The sequence below is a fragment of the Mauremys mutica genome, chromosome 2 (assembly GCF_020497125.1).
Source record: "Mauremys mutica isolate MM-2020 ecotype Southern chromosome 2, ASM2049712v1, whole genome shotgun sequence".
In the NCBI taxonomy this organism is placed as follows: Eukaryota; Metazoa; Chordata; order Testudines; family Geoemydidae; genus Mauremys; species Mauremys mutica.
The window spans coordinates 126,093,556-126,109,379 of record NC_059073.1 but is presented as its reverse complement, the minus strand read 5'-3'; the positions used below and the strand labels follow the sequence as shown (position 1 = coordinate 126,109,379).

The window sequence follows — 15,824 nt, the reverse complement described above, 5'->3', positions numbered from 1 at the left end:
GGTTCTATATTATACCATTTCATAGCACAGGCTTTGTTTGTCTGGTTTTAATTACCCCCCCCCCAGAAAAGATCATTTATATAAATAACATATCTTTCATCTGTAGTAATATTATCTCCCTCCTACCATCAGGGATGTAGTTGACCTCTCCATTACTCATGTGTGTCACTTAGAGATCTAAATCATAGGGGTATCCTTTCCAAAATATCCAGGCTGTCTGCTTAAAAGGTATCCAGTGTCATTTCCACATAGCACATGCCTTTGGCTTCCTTACAATGTTCCCATCAGAATTTCAGGTTATTTCTTCATTCTGATTCTTCTGACTCCTTAAAAGAGAAATGAGGCAGCCCAAGAGAGCAAACAATGTCAGGATCCCAGTATAGTCTGTGTCAGGCCTGTGGTTATCTTACTTGAGATGATGTGTTTGGCACATATTCATTGTGACACTATATGGATCACACTCAGCATCTCAGTTTTCTACAGAAAAGCCTTCAGACAACTAGGACTCAACTAGTATAAAATCTGCAAGTATATGCATAAATCAACCAGTTCTGCTTCCAGATGGAAAACAGGTGAGATTTCCTTTCCTGTTGGGTGACTTTGTGCATGTTTAAGGGGTGCATTCGGATTAGATCACAAGGGAGTGTTATTTTAGACATTTGTAGCACAATGATCTGGTCCACTTCAGGACTGGAAAAGGAGATGAACAGCATGCCTGGCCATTTGTGTAGCTTTAACAGTGTCAAGAATTATGTACAGTTTTTGATTGGTCTATGCAGGAATTTAGCTGGTGTCATGGATTGTTTCCAATAATGCTAGAAGTCAACTCCCTTTTTATTTATTTATTTAATGGAAAAGGGGGAATGAACTCCTCCACTCTTTCCCCCCTCATTGCTTTATAGTCTTCCCCCCTAGATAATATAGAGTATGCTTTTCAATCCTCTACATTATATGTAACTATGCATGGATTTTTTCTCTCTCTGATTCACAAAATGGAATTCTTTTTGGTTCTATATTGAACATATTTTAGTTCAGCCCTTAAGAAGTCATGGTGCTAGTTACCTTGCATCTTAACTGTTTGTGGAATGCTCCCTTTTATCTCCCTCCTTAACCTCTCATGGAGTTTGAATTAAAAGCTATGAAGGTTTTCGTTCCCTTCACTATGGAATTGAACGTTGGAAAAAAGCCCTTGATTAATCATCAAATGTTTTTCATTTGAAACACTCCATAGGTCTGTACTGCTTAGCCTGTTTCAGGCTTCCCAAGAAGGAAAGTTAACCTGAATGGAACCACTCGGAAGAATCCGCAAGTGAAACCTGGTGATGCAGTCACTGTCCAACCTGAGGTCAGTGCAGCGGTGTAAGCAGAAGGAATGGATATGAAGCTGAGGTTTGGAATTTTTCTGTGAATGTTGCCTACCAGTCTGCATACAATCCCCTGTACTGTATAGCCAAATACAAGTTATGCTTTAGCCAAATACAAGTTATTTGGCTCAGTAGAGGGGAACTGGGTGAAATTTAAGGGCTTGTCATATATCAGAGGTTAGACTTGATGATCCAATGGTCCCTTCTGCTCTTAAACTCTATGACTTTCTGAGGTTCCTACCAGGTCGAAGAAATACTGACTTTACAGGGCCAGTGCCACAAGTTTGGAGTTGAAGGACTAAATTTGGGTGTCTGGGGCTAGTGGCAAATTCCCACAGAGTGTTGCAATGTCCCTAAATCGTTGCTCTGCAGATTCCATCCTCTGATTATTAAGCGGTAGTTATGTTAGGGGAAGGAGGGAAAGTATTTGTTAACTTACCCCACAGATGATACTGAAATAGGGGATACTGCTGGAACATGTAATGGAAATGGAAAAGATAGACAAAGAAAACTAACCTCAAGTGCGACTCTTGACTTTTCAATAAGTTTTGAACTCTTTGCAGCTGTAGATTTTTGTCTATGTTCTGATAGACACACTGAAGAGACAGTTTAGGCTGGGGGAGACAAATTCTTCCTTCAGTTACAGCTGTACAATCCCATTGAAATAATGAAAACTGTGGAGACCTCATGGTATAGGTAAGGGTGAAATGATGCTCTTGATCATTTTTCTACTCAGATTGCAAAAAGGGTCTACATTTGCAGAAATTATGAGACATCTCCACTCCAGGATTGATTGCTCTAATAGAAGCCACTCCTTTAGGTACAGCGCTGTATATGAGAAAGGGGAAAGCTGTTAAAATTCTTCCTCTTATTCCTATGCAGTGCTGTAGCTGGAGGAGGAGAATGTTGTTAAATTAGTCTCTCCTGGAGCAGAGACTTCACATAAATTCTGCAAATCTGAGTAGAGAAAGTGACTGAACTGGACAACTGAACACTTGTCTCCAAAATATGGCAGGTTTATCACTTCCTTGGGGAAATTTCAGTTGTTCATCTGTAGCATTATTATGTTTTACATGTCACATAGTGCACTGCTCTTGCCAGTTCAAATAGCTCAATGTGCACTTTGATTTTTCCTTGACTCCTTCATTAGACTGCTAAATCAACTTCTGAGACTGAATTGCCTGGTATAGTAAGTAAGAATTTCAACCCATCACCCTTTATGTACAGCATGACACATAAAGGCATCAAACAATGGAAGTAAAGTGAGCATGTGTGTCTAATCTCTCATGCTGGCAGCAGAGAATCCGCTGAATTTAACTTGGAGATTATATTTAAACCATAGTCATATATTTAAAAGACACTAGCCTGGGTGGGTGCTTTGTAATAAAAAGCAGAATGGGAACATTGCTGCCTTTAGTTATTTTGGTGATCACTTCTGGATAGCTACATGATGTTCTAATTACACAAGATAAACATAGGCATCATTTGATTTCTATATGCAGGGAGGTCAGCTCCAGCCAGGCCAGTGGGGCTGTGCATGGGGGGACAAATTCCATGCCTCCTCGAAGCTTGAAGGGCTGGGCCCATGTACTGGCCCATGAGGCTGGGCGCTTGCTCCAGTGTTTGTTTGGGAATCACACAGGGACCAGGCGCAGTGGGATTTAACCTCGGCCATGGGGTAGCTAATTCACAGGAGCCCCCAGCTGGGAGGAGGGGACTGGAAGCTATGGTTGGAAACCACTTACCTCCCAGGGCTCGGAGCAGGTCCAGGGCTGCCCCACTCCTGTGTGTGGGTTTCCTGTTTGCTCAGAGTTGGCCCCACGCTCGGTCACATGGTGCTGCTGGGCCCCCTCCCTGCATGGTAGCTGGCGGAGCTGTGCAAGTCAAGTGAACTCAGAGGCTGGGTGAGCTGTGAGCTGCACTGGGAGCTGTGCCCCCTGGGAGAGACAGGAGCAACAGCTGGGCAGTGCAAGGAAGAGCTGCTGCTTTCCGGGAGCGGAGGCTGAGGGTGGGGCCAGGGGGTGTGTGACTTGAGCTGATTGGGGAGTGGCCAAACCTTTAAATTGAAGCCCCCCACTGTCAACATACATAGCTTTTTGGAGGGCAATGCTCCCCCCCAACTACACCCATGAAGATAAAATGTGCCTCACTGAAATCTGCCATCCAAATTAATTACCTAAGAGGGATTGTACCAAGGTTTGATTCAGGAAACCAAGAAGTGATGGAAAAAAGCAGTTTGCATTGATTATTTCACCCAAGATTGATTATGTATTGTCATTATTTTAATGATTTCCTCCGTTATTGATATTGTTATTAATAAGCATTTGGGAGCAAGGCTCTTGTCGTTCTACTTTACAGTAAAAGTGCCCAGAACACTGTATAGGTGCTGTAAAAACAGCTATAATAATAACTGAACCAATGGATCCAGGATAACTAAGATGCTTTGACAGGAAATATAATAAGACTCTTGGGTCATTTGTTTTTCTTAGATTCTAGGCAGGAAATGTTAGGCCAGAAAATCAGGGCTATTTAAGACCAGATTTTTAAAGATGTGTTTCGGAACCTCTGTATGCTTAAATCAGACATTTGTGTGTGTATATAGCTAGTTGGGAGCCCTCACTGAGCAGCCTTTTGCTGCTGGGCTCCTGCAGGTCTGCATTGCTAACTAGAACAATTCTGTAGCAGATTATTTTCAGCTTGTCCCATGCAGCTTGAATCGTCCCCATCTATTTCAGTCCCCAGGATGTTATCAGTTTCCCCTGGTGAAACCCAGTGGGTCTGTGCACTTTTGATGCTTTTCAGAAAATTGAATTAATTTTTTAGTTATTTAAAACATATTTGTTTTAAACTATAAGAATTCTGCAGAACTTAACTTCTGCAGCTGCAAACGTCTCAGCTGAACCAGGGTGGCCTTCTTCAAATGATTTAGATCTCTCTGTGCTTGTTTCCTCCTCTGTAAAATAGGAACAATAATAATGATCTGCTCCACAGGGCTATTGTGAGTTTTAAATTAATTGTTTGTCAAAAAAACTTATATAGTATTTATATTGCAATAGCACCTAAAATCCACAACCAGATTTTGTCCGATTGTGCTAGGTGTTTTACAAATATATAATAAATGACAGACTCTTCCTGAAAGAGTTTTCAGTCTAAAAGATATTGAGAACTTTGTATGGAAGATGATATATAACTACAATGTAGTAATCATTGCATCTTTTGAAGCAGTTGAAACTTTGTGTGTAGAGCATACCACTACAATCAGTTCACATGAAAACAAAGGAAGCTCTCTGAAAGGTAAAGATCTTTTCTTTATTGCAGAAATTCCCCAGTTTTTTTTTCTTTCCAAGCCTTGGTATAAAAAATAAGGAGACTTTTAAAAATTAGCGGTGTTGGTATAATTTTATAGCAATCTTCATCTCATTTTATTACAATCTTAATCCCATTCCAGTGCATTGCAAAGTGTAGCTAGAAACCTATCATATTTCTAACCTTAAGCTTTTTGTGGAGGGGGGGAAGGGTTGGATTTATGCAAAACTAACATATGAAGAATAGCGGGAATATATTCTTCAAGGAAGAAAAATAATTTGTAATGCTCCTAGTTACCTGGAGAATGAGGCAGTTGTGTAGAAATTTTTGTAAATATCATATACCTCTCAGATAATCTATTTGCTATTAACCTGCTGGATTGTCAGGAGTTATCAAAGGAGGCTGTTACAGGAGGAACCAACTGGAAATGAAACAATGACTAAGAGAAAGCTCCTTCGGGAAGCAATAGAAAAAATATTGATTGGGGGTGCCCCCTGCCTGGTTCCAGCTAGTGCATCACAGTACATTCTTCCCAGACCAAAACTTAGGCTCAAAGGAGATCCTAAATTTGAAAGTTTCTGGCTTCAGGAATGTGGAGATGTGAGTGGGTTGTCAGCAGACTAAGGGCAACACCCAAACTGACTGAAATACACACAGACAGAGAGACACAGGGACTGCAGTAAATGGATAGGCTCTGCTAGCCCAAAGATGGGAATAAGCTGGACTCACCAGAGCTATGGATAGAGATGTTGCTTAGATAAGGAAATATGTATAGAGGACTCTTTTGGTGTGTTCACGCATTTTCTTCAATACTGTGTTCTCTTTGGCAAGTCAATGTTACTTTGTCTTGAAGACGCTGTTTCTGAGTCACTTAAAACAGTTGTTGTCACAGTTCCCTTACAGGTGTCAAACACAGTTGGACTTGTCAGATTAACATGGTTGGTAAAGCCCAGATTCAGCGTACAGTGGTTGGACTGTGTGGTTCCACCCAGACTGAGATGCAAGAAGCCAGTCCTGTTACCACGGGTTGCATTTGAGAGGGACAGTACTGGATTAAGGTGGCCAGGTAAGCCAATTAACTCTATAGGCTGCACCTGGAGGAAGAGCCAGGGAGAAGGGAACTAATTAAAAGCAGGTTCAGGAACATGCACTGTCTGTATAAAGTTAAGTAGCTGGCACCAGACATGGCTTCTGGGGAAGGTTGCAGGAAAGTAGGCAGCAGTCACTCTGAGAGGAGTTTTGGAGCCAGTACACCCAGAAAGACGGGTACCCAGGCATGGTAAGAAACAGTCCAGGAAAGGAATGGCTGGGAGAGGAGAGCCAGGGACTTCTGAGCTAAGGGTGACCTGGACTGGAACCCAGAGTAGAGGGTGGGCCCAGGTTCCCTTACCAGCCACTGAGGGAATGGCACTGAATCAATGGAAGGGAAGACCGCATAGAACTGCTAGGGAGAAGGGACTTTGCTACCCCATAAGCGGGGGAACACCGAGGGCATGTCTACACTTTCCTCCAGAGCGATCGATCCAGTGGGGGTTGATTTATCGCGTCTAGTGAAGACGCAATAAATCGACCACCAAGCGCTCTCCTGTCGACTCTGGTACTCCACTGGAGCGAGAAGCATAGGCAGAGTCGACGGGGGAGCGTCAGCAGTCAACCTACCGCAGTGAAGACACCACCGTAAGTAGATTTAAGTATGTTGACTTCAGCTACGTTATTCATGTAGCTGAAGTTGCATAACTTAGATTGATTCCCCTCCCCTAGTGTAGACCAGGCCTCTGTGACCGGCTGGAGGGCTGAATCATGAAGAGGATGGTGCAATTTCTGGGGCTGAGAAAAGGGCTGTGGACCAAAGGGAGACAGAGTGATGGTGTGCAAGCCACGATAGGAGGTGTTGGCCTGAAGAGCTAATCCCACAATGGACCAAGAGAAGGTGCCAGACCAGTGGCAAGTGGTGCACCCTGTGGCAGGGACTGAAAGGGGCCTAAGGCATAGCTTACTAAGTAACATAAGTTCAAATGTATGCTTCCACATGTAGTTAAATCCCGGCCCCATTAAAGTTGTTGACAAAACTCCTATTGACTTAAATAGGCCCAGGAGTTCGCTTCTATTCAACTGTGGAGTTACTGAGACTATAGTGTCAGCACTAAGAAATGAAAGAAGAAATGAAAATAACCTTTACAAAGTAGTGTTTACATCAAGAGATAATATCTTCTTATCACATTAGCACATTTTTTTTAAATGCAAAAGCATACAAAATGAATGTTTAATGTCAGAGTGAGAGACCACAAGAGAGCACCAAAGGTTCAGGTGATATTTGCAAAAGTTTTCACAAAACATTCAATATTTTCATGTATCATAAAGTGAGACTCTAGAAGGTTTCTCATCACATTCCCCATCTTGACCTGCCTTTATCTGTTTTTGTTGTTTTATTTTATTTCCAGCAGGTCAGACCATGTATCAATTGCTCCAGTAATAATAACCCTAAATGTGCATTCTCTAAATTTCATCCCATTTTCCCTTGCATCATCCTAAACAATCCTCCTCCATCCAAACATAAAATTATCAATGATAAAGTTTGCGGATGATCTGAAAATTGGGAGAGTGGTAAATAATGAAGCAGACAGGTCACTGATTCAGAGTGATCAGGATTATTTGGTAAGCTGGGTGCAAGCAAACAATATGCATTGGAATACAGCTAAATATAAATGTATCTATCTAGGACCAAAGAATGTAGGCCATACTTACAGGATGGGGGACTCTATCCAGGGAAGCAGTGACTCTGAAAGAGCTTTGGGGGTTGTGGTGGATAATCAACTGAACATGAGATTCAGGGTGAGGCTCTGGGATGCATAAACAGGGGAATCTATGGATTGGCATAAACAGGGGAATCTCAGGTAGGAGTTACTTTACCTCTATATTTGGCACTGGTGCAACCATTGCTGGAATACTAAGTTCAGTTCTGTTGCCCACAAGTCAAGAGTATTGATAAATTGGAGAGGGTTCAGAGAAGAGCCATGAGAATGAGTATCAGAAAATATGCCTTATAGTGATAGACTCAAAGACCTCAATCTATTTATTTTAAAAAAGAGAAGTTAAAGGGATGACTTGATTAGTCTGTAAGTCTCTACGAGGGGAACAAATATTTGATAATAGGCTCTTCAATCTAGCTGAGAAAGGTGTAACACAATTCAATGGCTGGAAGTTGAAGCTAGACAAATTCAGTGTGGAAACAAAGTGTACATGAGTTCTCTCATTTAAAATGAACAGGACATAAGCCGTACACTAGGGCTACAAATCAAATGGTGTTTGTAAATTTTGTTCCAAAGTCAGCAATCATTATTCAGGCAACACTTGACATGAATGGAAGTTTTGCCTGAATAGGATAGACTAATAGTTGTAAGACTTGCTCCTATATGATTTTTATTTGATAATTTGCAGTAGCTGCAGACATACAAATACAGGCCACTGGAGACTGGGGTTGGTGTCTGAGACTAGAGACCTATATAGTAATGTTTCTCAGTTGGGGCATCTGTATATAATAGTTACCTTTTCTTCCAGTGACACTTCAGGCTGCCTAAGTCTATGCAGTTTAAAATAGGAAGGAAATAACGGTGAAACTAGCTGAGAGGACTTTCTATCATAGTAGCTTCCACAGCTATGACTTTCAGGTAGGATCATTTGATTTTTAAACAAACAAAACAAAAACAAACAAGCAAGTGCCAATCCTATCACCTGTGGTAGAGGGAAGAAAAACAAACAGCAACAGACTGCAGTAAAATTTTTTCTGTTATGACTATACAGCAGAGTCAACAGCAGCCACTTAAAACTACGCCATTTCCAAAGCTGTGTATCCAAACAGCTATAGTATTAAAGCTATGTTTGTTTTAGAATTGGCCCTAACCCAAATCGTGAATCTGCAAACCTCTGAATTCTGGGGAAAACTGGTCCTGAATCTAGAATTGGACTTTCTGGCTTCAGATACATCAAACTTTGTTTCTGCTGAACTACTGAAAATAATATATAATCATCTTGTATTGATTTTGATAGCTATGCCACAGAAGGCCTGGAACTCAATTACTTTATGTTGTAGCACTAGGTTACAAAGGGAACAGTATATTAAAGATAGTTGAATCATTTATTTTCAGTCTTAGCAGTACGTAAACAACACTATAACTCACATTGCTACTTGGTAATAGATGATATAAGAGTATGTGAAACTTTCCTCTCAGCATCCCTGAGGAAACACTTAACAACCAAAAGTGGACTTGCAAAATAGAGGGCGAGATTCTGGTCTGTACCTCAAAGGGTGTGTCTACACTATGAGATAGGTGTACAATTCCTATCTCAATGAGACACATTTACGCTAGCTCTGATAAAGCTAGGGCACTAAAAATAGAGTTTAGCCATGGCAGCTAGCTGCCCAGAGTACATGACTAGCATCTCAGACAGGAGGGGCTATCTGCCCAGAGTATATGCTAAGTGACTCAGATGGGTATGTACTTAGGGTGGGTATCCACAAATGCTACCATGACTATACTGTATTTTTGGTGCTCTACCTCAGTGTTTCTCAAACTTTTGGATACCAGGAACCAGCTTGCTGCCTTCCTAAACTGTGTCAGGGAAATCTCAGGGATCGTGCCAATCCACAGACTGGTCGTTGAGAAACACTGTGCTAGCTCAATCAGCGCTAGCACCAGCACGTCTCCTCAAACTGGGAATTACACTCGCAGCTTGAACTATAGATGTAACCAAGGAGGCACAGCATAGAACTTACACCCCAATGGGGGTCAGCTGGTGGGGGGGGGTGAAGGCCAAGGTAGCTTTAAACTAGACTTAAGCCCCCTGATCCTAGTCTGCTCCAGCAATTGAGGAGGCCCTGTGCTCACCTTAGACAACATGGGGGCCTGTCTAAGTTATGGCAGCCTAACAGAACAGCCCTATGGACTGCAGTCCTCCAAGTTGCCATCCTGCCCTTGACATGACCCTCTACCCCAGTCCCACCCTGGCATGCCTTCTACACCAGGGCTCGTAAGGAGACCCTTAGCAAGCAGCCTTTGTGGCTATCTTCGGCTGTGCCTAGGGAAACATCCTTTGGCTGGAACAGTGGCTTTAGAGAGCCTTTATGCTGGATAAAACGCCCAGGGTGGCCAAAACGGGTCAGACCGGGGTGAGGATCTCACCCAGAGCGTTTAAAAATGTTATGACGTTTTCTGCATACTGCACTTTTAGGGTAGTTTCAGTTGGAACAGAGATAAGCAGAGTGCTTTTGAAGATCCCACCCTTCACTTTTTCAGTAATGGTAGATTGGCTGCCTTTTGTGGGGCAAAGTTAGTGCACGTTACAGATAAGATAGGCTTTGACTTCTCTGGTGGGGACCTAACTTTTGTTGTTTCTTAAGCTGTCTTTGTTAGAAATGCTGCAGCAGCATTGGGCATGAGAGAACCCTTCTGCTCACTGCAGTTAATCCACTTCCCTGAGAAGGGGTAACTAGGTTGACAGAAGAATTCTTCCATCTACACAGCACTGTATAAACTGGAAGTTAGATTGGCTTAACTATGTCACTCAGGGATATGCATTTTTTTTACCTCCTGAGCAACGTAGCTGGGCCAACCTAAATATTTAGTGTAGACCAGGCCTTAGAGTTTCCTTTAATCTAAAAGAAGTAATTTGGGCTGAATGTTGCTTTATGTGTATGGAAAATGGAACAAGCCTTCTGGAAAACCAAGATGGGATCTAAACCAAAACAGAGAAAGCCATGGAAACCAAGATTGACCCTGTTGTGGATAAAGCAATGCAATGTTTCCAAACAACCAAAAATGTGTTTCAGTGGAGGCTAGCAACATCTATACAAATATTACTCATTCTTTATAAAAATTCTAAACACTTACAAAACAAACAAATCTAAAGTTTGACTGTCTGGAGATGGACAATTAAGGAATCCAATTATTTCATCCTACCTAGACTGTCACCGCATCCAATTACTAAGGCCACTCAATCTTACCACTGCCCCCTTGGAAATGTGCTGCTAAATGTATCTTGTGGACCTTATATGTGTAGCAAATGACTAATAAAGATTTCTAAAGGATTACAGGCCTTGATCCAAAGACCACTAAAGTCAGTGGGGTGAGGTCTATTGATCTGTCATAGTTCTAGAAACTCTCATAGTGTGACATGGTGGAATAGAAAAATATTTTGTTAAGCCAGATGGAGTGATTGATCAGCCTGGTGTTCCGAAATGTGATTACTTGAGAATGCTGGCTTATATAAGTGTATGTAGACCTTGCAAGTTAGTATTTTTAACTATTTTATGTAGCAAATAATGTTGGTATTTTTAACCATTTTATTTAACAACTCTTAATGTTGAAGTAGTAGTAGATCATTGGAATAAGAAATATAATTTATAATCTCCTAGTTGTTTGTTTTAATCTTTACATAATTCTAGGGCAGGGGTAGGCAACCTATGGCACCTGTGCCGAAGGCGGCATGCGAGCTGATTTTCAGTGGCACTTATACTGCCCAGGTCCTGGCCACCGGTCCGGGGGGGCTCTGCATTTTAATTTAATTTTAAATGAAGCTTCTTAAACATTTAAAAAGCCTTATTTACTTTACATACAACAATAGGGCACGGGTCACTTGCTGGAAGATTCTTTGCAGCTTGAGGTCTTCAAACCACAATTTGAGGACTTCAATAACTCAGACATAGGTTAGGGATTTGTTATAGAAGTGGATGGGTGAGATTGTATGGCCTGCATTGTGCAGGAGGTCAGACTAGATGATCATAATGGTCCCTTCTGACCTTAAAGTCTATGAGTCTATATATTATAGACTTATAGAAAGAGACCTTCTAAAAATGTTAAAATGTATTACCGGCACGCAAAACCTTAAATTAGAGTGAATAAATGAAGATTCGGCACACCACTTTTGAAAGGTTGCCGATCCCTGTTCTAGGGTAAAGAGTTAAGGGTGGGTTGGGAGTGTAAATTGGAAGGGTTGATACTTAGTGAGAATGAGTATATGGCAGGGAGGAATGGGCTGGAGCTCTTTACTGTCCATTATTGTATGTTAAATACATAGCCCAATTTTTTTAAAGGTGTAGTTAGACTTTTGTAAAAGTGTATTATTGTTCTGAATGCTAATTGGACTCCAGTAAAAGACAGTTTCATCTCCAATTTCTAGTCACATCATCACGTGTATAAGTTAGCATAATTTTGCGCAAAAACTGCTCCTAGAGCTGTTTGAATCCATACATATAATTAAGGTCAAGGCAATTGCATTCCAAAAACATCTAATATATCAGGCAAGAATACAATAACTTAGTGTGATGCAAATTTGCCTACTAAAAATGGTCTTAATGCTTCCAAACTGCTGACATCTGGACTTTGTACATTTATCAGTATCAAAGAGCAATCATGCTAATTAAAGGCTCCATTCTACTTCCACTGAAGTCAATAGTGAAAACTCCTTTTCATTTCAGTGAGGCAGGAGTAGGGCCTAATTATTGAAGTTCCTTAAGTAGGAAGTAGATTTGGATTTGTGTGTGTGTGTAAATATACAGTTACAAATATTACTCAGCTTAAAACTGATTACTGGGAGGAATATACTTTTCTTCCCCTCTGTTTAATAAATTACTGATAATAGCAGGGAATTCCCCCCCCCCCCATAGATGCTCTTGTCCTTTGAAAGTTGTATAGCTCCCAAACATCTTGTAGCAGGGTGAAAACTGGTGTATCTCACTGTTTCTAAAACTGAAGAATTATTTCCCTCCTTTGGCAGTAGTTCAACTTCTACTCATATTTCAATTTAATGAGTTTCTGCAGCTATTACAATGAGTAACATTTACTCAAGTGAGTTGGCCCAATAGTTTCCACAGGACTAAAGTGATTAAGTGCTGCTGATTTTCTCACACCTAGAAATGACTGAGATATAAAAAGTTTATGGGAATCTATGAATTATATCGGCTTGCAAAGTTCATAAGGGAATGTGTCATTACTTGCTTAAAGTTTGCTTCTATTTAATTGAAACATAAATTTGATATCACAGCATAGTTCCAAAGTGTGTTTGGAAACACTGTAGTTTGTATGTGGATCTAATTTACCTCAATTTCAGTAAGGCATTTGATACAGTTCCACATGGGGAATTATTAGTTAAATGGGAAAAGATGGGGATCAATATGAAAACTGAAAGGTGGATAAGGAACTGGTTAAAGGGGAGACTACAACGGGTCATACTGAAAGGTGAACTGTCAGGCTGGAAGGAGGTTACTAGTGGAGTTCATCAGGGATCGGTTTTGGGACCAATCTTATTTAATCTTTTTATTACTGACCTTGGCACAAAAAGTGGGAATGTGCTAATAAAGTTTTCGGATGACACAAAGCTGGGAGGTATTGCTAACACAGAGAAGGACCGGGATATCATACAGGAAGATCTGGATGACCTTGTAAACTGGAGTAATAGTAATAGGATGAAATTTAATAGTGAAAAGTGCAAGGTCATGCATTTAGGGATTAATAACAAGAATTTTGGTTATAAGTTGGGGACGCATCGGTTGGAAGTAACAGAGGAGGAGAAGGACCTTGGAGTATTGGTTGATCACAGGATGACTATGAGCCGCCAATGTGATATGGCCGTTAAAAAAGTTAATGCGGTTTTAGGATGCATTAGACGAGGTATTTCCAGCAAAGATAAGGAGGTGTTAGTACCATTATACAAGGCACTGGTGAGACCTCATCTGGAATAGTGTGTGCAGTTCTGGTCTCCCATGTTTAAGAAGGATGAATTCAAACTGGAACGGGGAGGGATAGCTCAGTGGTTTGAGCTTTGGCCTCCTAAACCCAGGGTTGTGAGTTCAATCCTTGAGGATGCCACTCAGGGATTTGGGGCAAAAATTGGTCCTGCTAGTGAAGGCAGGGGGCTGGACTCAATGACCTTTCAAGGTCCCTTCCAGTTCTAGGAGATTGGTATATCTCCAATTATTACCTTTATTACAGAGAAGGGCTACTAGGATGATCCGAGGAACGGAAAATCTGTCTTATGAAAGAAGACTGAAAGAGCTTGGCTTGTTTAGCCTAACCAAAAGAAGGCTGAGGGGAGATATGATTGCTCTTTATAAATATATCAGAGGGATAAATATCAGGGAGGGAGAGGAATTATTTAAGCTTAGTACCAATGTGGACACAAGAACAAATGGATATAAACCGGACACTAGGAAGTTTAGACTTGAAATTAGACAAAGGTTTCTAACCATTAGAGGAGTGAAGTTCTGGAACAGCCTTCCAAGGGGAGTAGTGGGGGCAAAAGACATATCTGGCTTCAAGACTAAACTTGATAAGTTTATGGAGGGGATGGTATAATGGGATAGCCTAATTTTGGCAATTAATTAATCTTTGATTATTAGCAGGTAAATATGCCCAGTGGTCTGTGATGGGATGTTAGATGGGGTGGGATCTGTGTTACTACAGAAAATTCTTTCCTGGGTGCTGGCTGGTGAGTCTTGCCCACATGCTCAGGGTTTAACTGATCGCCATATTTGGGGTTGGGAAGGAATTTTCCTCCAGGGAAGATTGGCAGAGGCCAGAGAGGTTTTTTGCCTTCCTCTGCAGCATGGTACACGGGTCACTTGCTGGAGGATTCTCTGCACCTTGAGGTCTTTAAACCACAATTTGAGGACTTCAATAACTCAGACATAGGTTAGGGGTTTGTTACAGGAGTGGGTGGGTGAGATTCTGTGGCCTGCATTGTGCAGGAAGTCAGACTAGATGACCATAATGGTCCCTTCTGACCTTAAGTCTATGAATCTATGTATGTAGTCCAGTGAGTATCTGGATTAAAAAATTCCTTAACTTCTTTTTATTGTTCTGTTAAATTAAAATACAGCTCATGTAGACAAAGCAACAGAAAACAAAGGTAAACACAAAGAAGAAAATAAACAAAAAGGGCTCTGTTCATTCCTGCTATCATTCTATTGCCTTGAGAGGCATAAATCCACAATTTCACCCACAATCTATATGTTTACCATAACTATATTGTTATCTACCTCAGGTATTTCTGGACATAAATGACCAAATGTTGTGCTGGTTTAAATGGATGGTGCTCCAATGAATTAAATGAAACTGTACCAATTTACACCAACAGAAAATTTGGCCCCAAATGCTAAGCAAGAAAAGATGGTCTTTTCAAAAGCATTTACCATTGACCTAACTCTGTTCCCACTGAGGTCAATGGTAAAACTCCTGTCGACTTCAGCACATGCAGAATTAGACTAACAATGAGCCCTTTTCAAAAATCCCACCTTAAGGACACAATTATGATGGGTTTTTTATTAAGCATGAACTAATTATCAAATATCTCTGACCACTCCTCACTACATTGATATTTTATTTGTTTGTGTGTAGTCAGACAAAGCAGGCAGTAGAACCTGGGTTTCCCATATTCCAGGTGAGTGCCCATACCACTGGACAATATCATGTTGCTGCTCAACTCTACCAGATAGACTGCCAATGATTAACTGGCTTTGCTCATGGGACTTGTCAGCTGCTTGTCTATAGTAGCATGTATATTCTACCATATAAACTATTTAAAAACATGTGGCTATATTTCAAGGAAAAACAGACCCTGCTGGGCTAGAGTTTGTTAACTTTACTCATCCTGTTCAGCACTTACCTTCATCTAATTCCTATGGCTTCAGTGGTATTACTTGTTGAAGTGCTACACTGGGGGATTAGATTGGTTAATTATAGCATTCAGAGGTGTGGATTCTTCACATTCCTGAATGATGTTGCTAGGTCGATCTAAATGTTAAGTGTAGACCAGGGCTAAGATTGGTGATAATCTGTGGGTGCATTTTTGACAGATAGAAATTATGCCTGCACAAGAACCCATTGAACTTCTTAAGTATTTTACTGGTAAGCACTTTTTATAGCCCTCAAATTATTTTTGTGGCTGTTCTGTGCATCATTTCCAATTTTTCAGTATCCTTTATAGTAAAATGTGGTCACCAGACTTGATCACAGAATTCCACTATTGGCCTCACCAATGCTGTACACAGAGGGAAAGTCACCTCCAATGATATTAGCAGGATAAGACGTATTTATATATTACATAAAAATACTTGATAGAGTTCTATTAACAAGTGCAAGGTTTTCTTTATATAAAAAT

At 40.9% G+C, this 15,824-nt stretch overlaps 1 protein-coding gene across 1 annotated transcript in view; it reads left to right on the top strand.

Annotated features, from left to right (window-relative positions):
- The window catches only part of LOC123364485 (glutamate decarboxylase 1-like), a 125,205-nt gene that overhangs the window by 36,334 nt on the left and 73,047 nt on the right, over nucleotides 1-15,824 (top strand). Inside the window, exon 2 of the mRNA XM_045006665.1 lies at nucleotides 1,232-1,345. The gene's annotated coding sequence lies outside the window, so the exon portion shown is untranslated. The remainder of the gene's footprint in view (nucleotides 1-1,231; nucleotides 1,346-15,824) is intronic.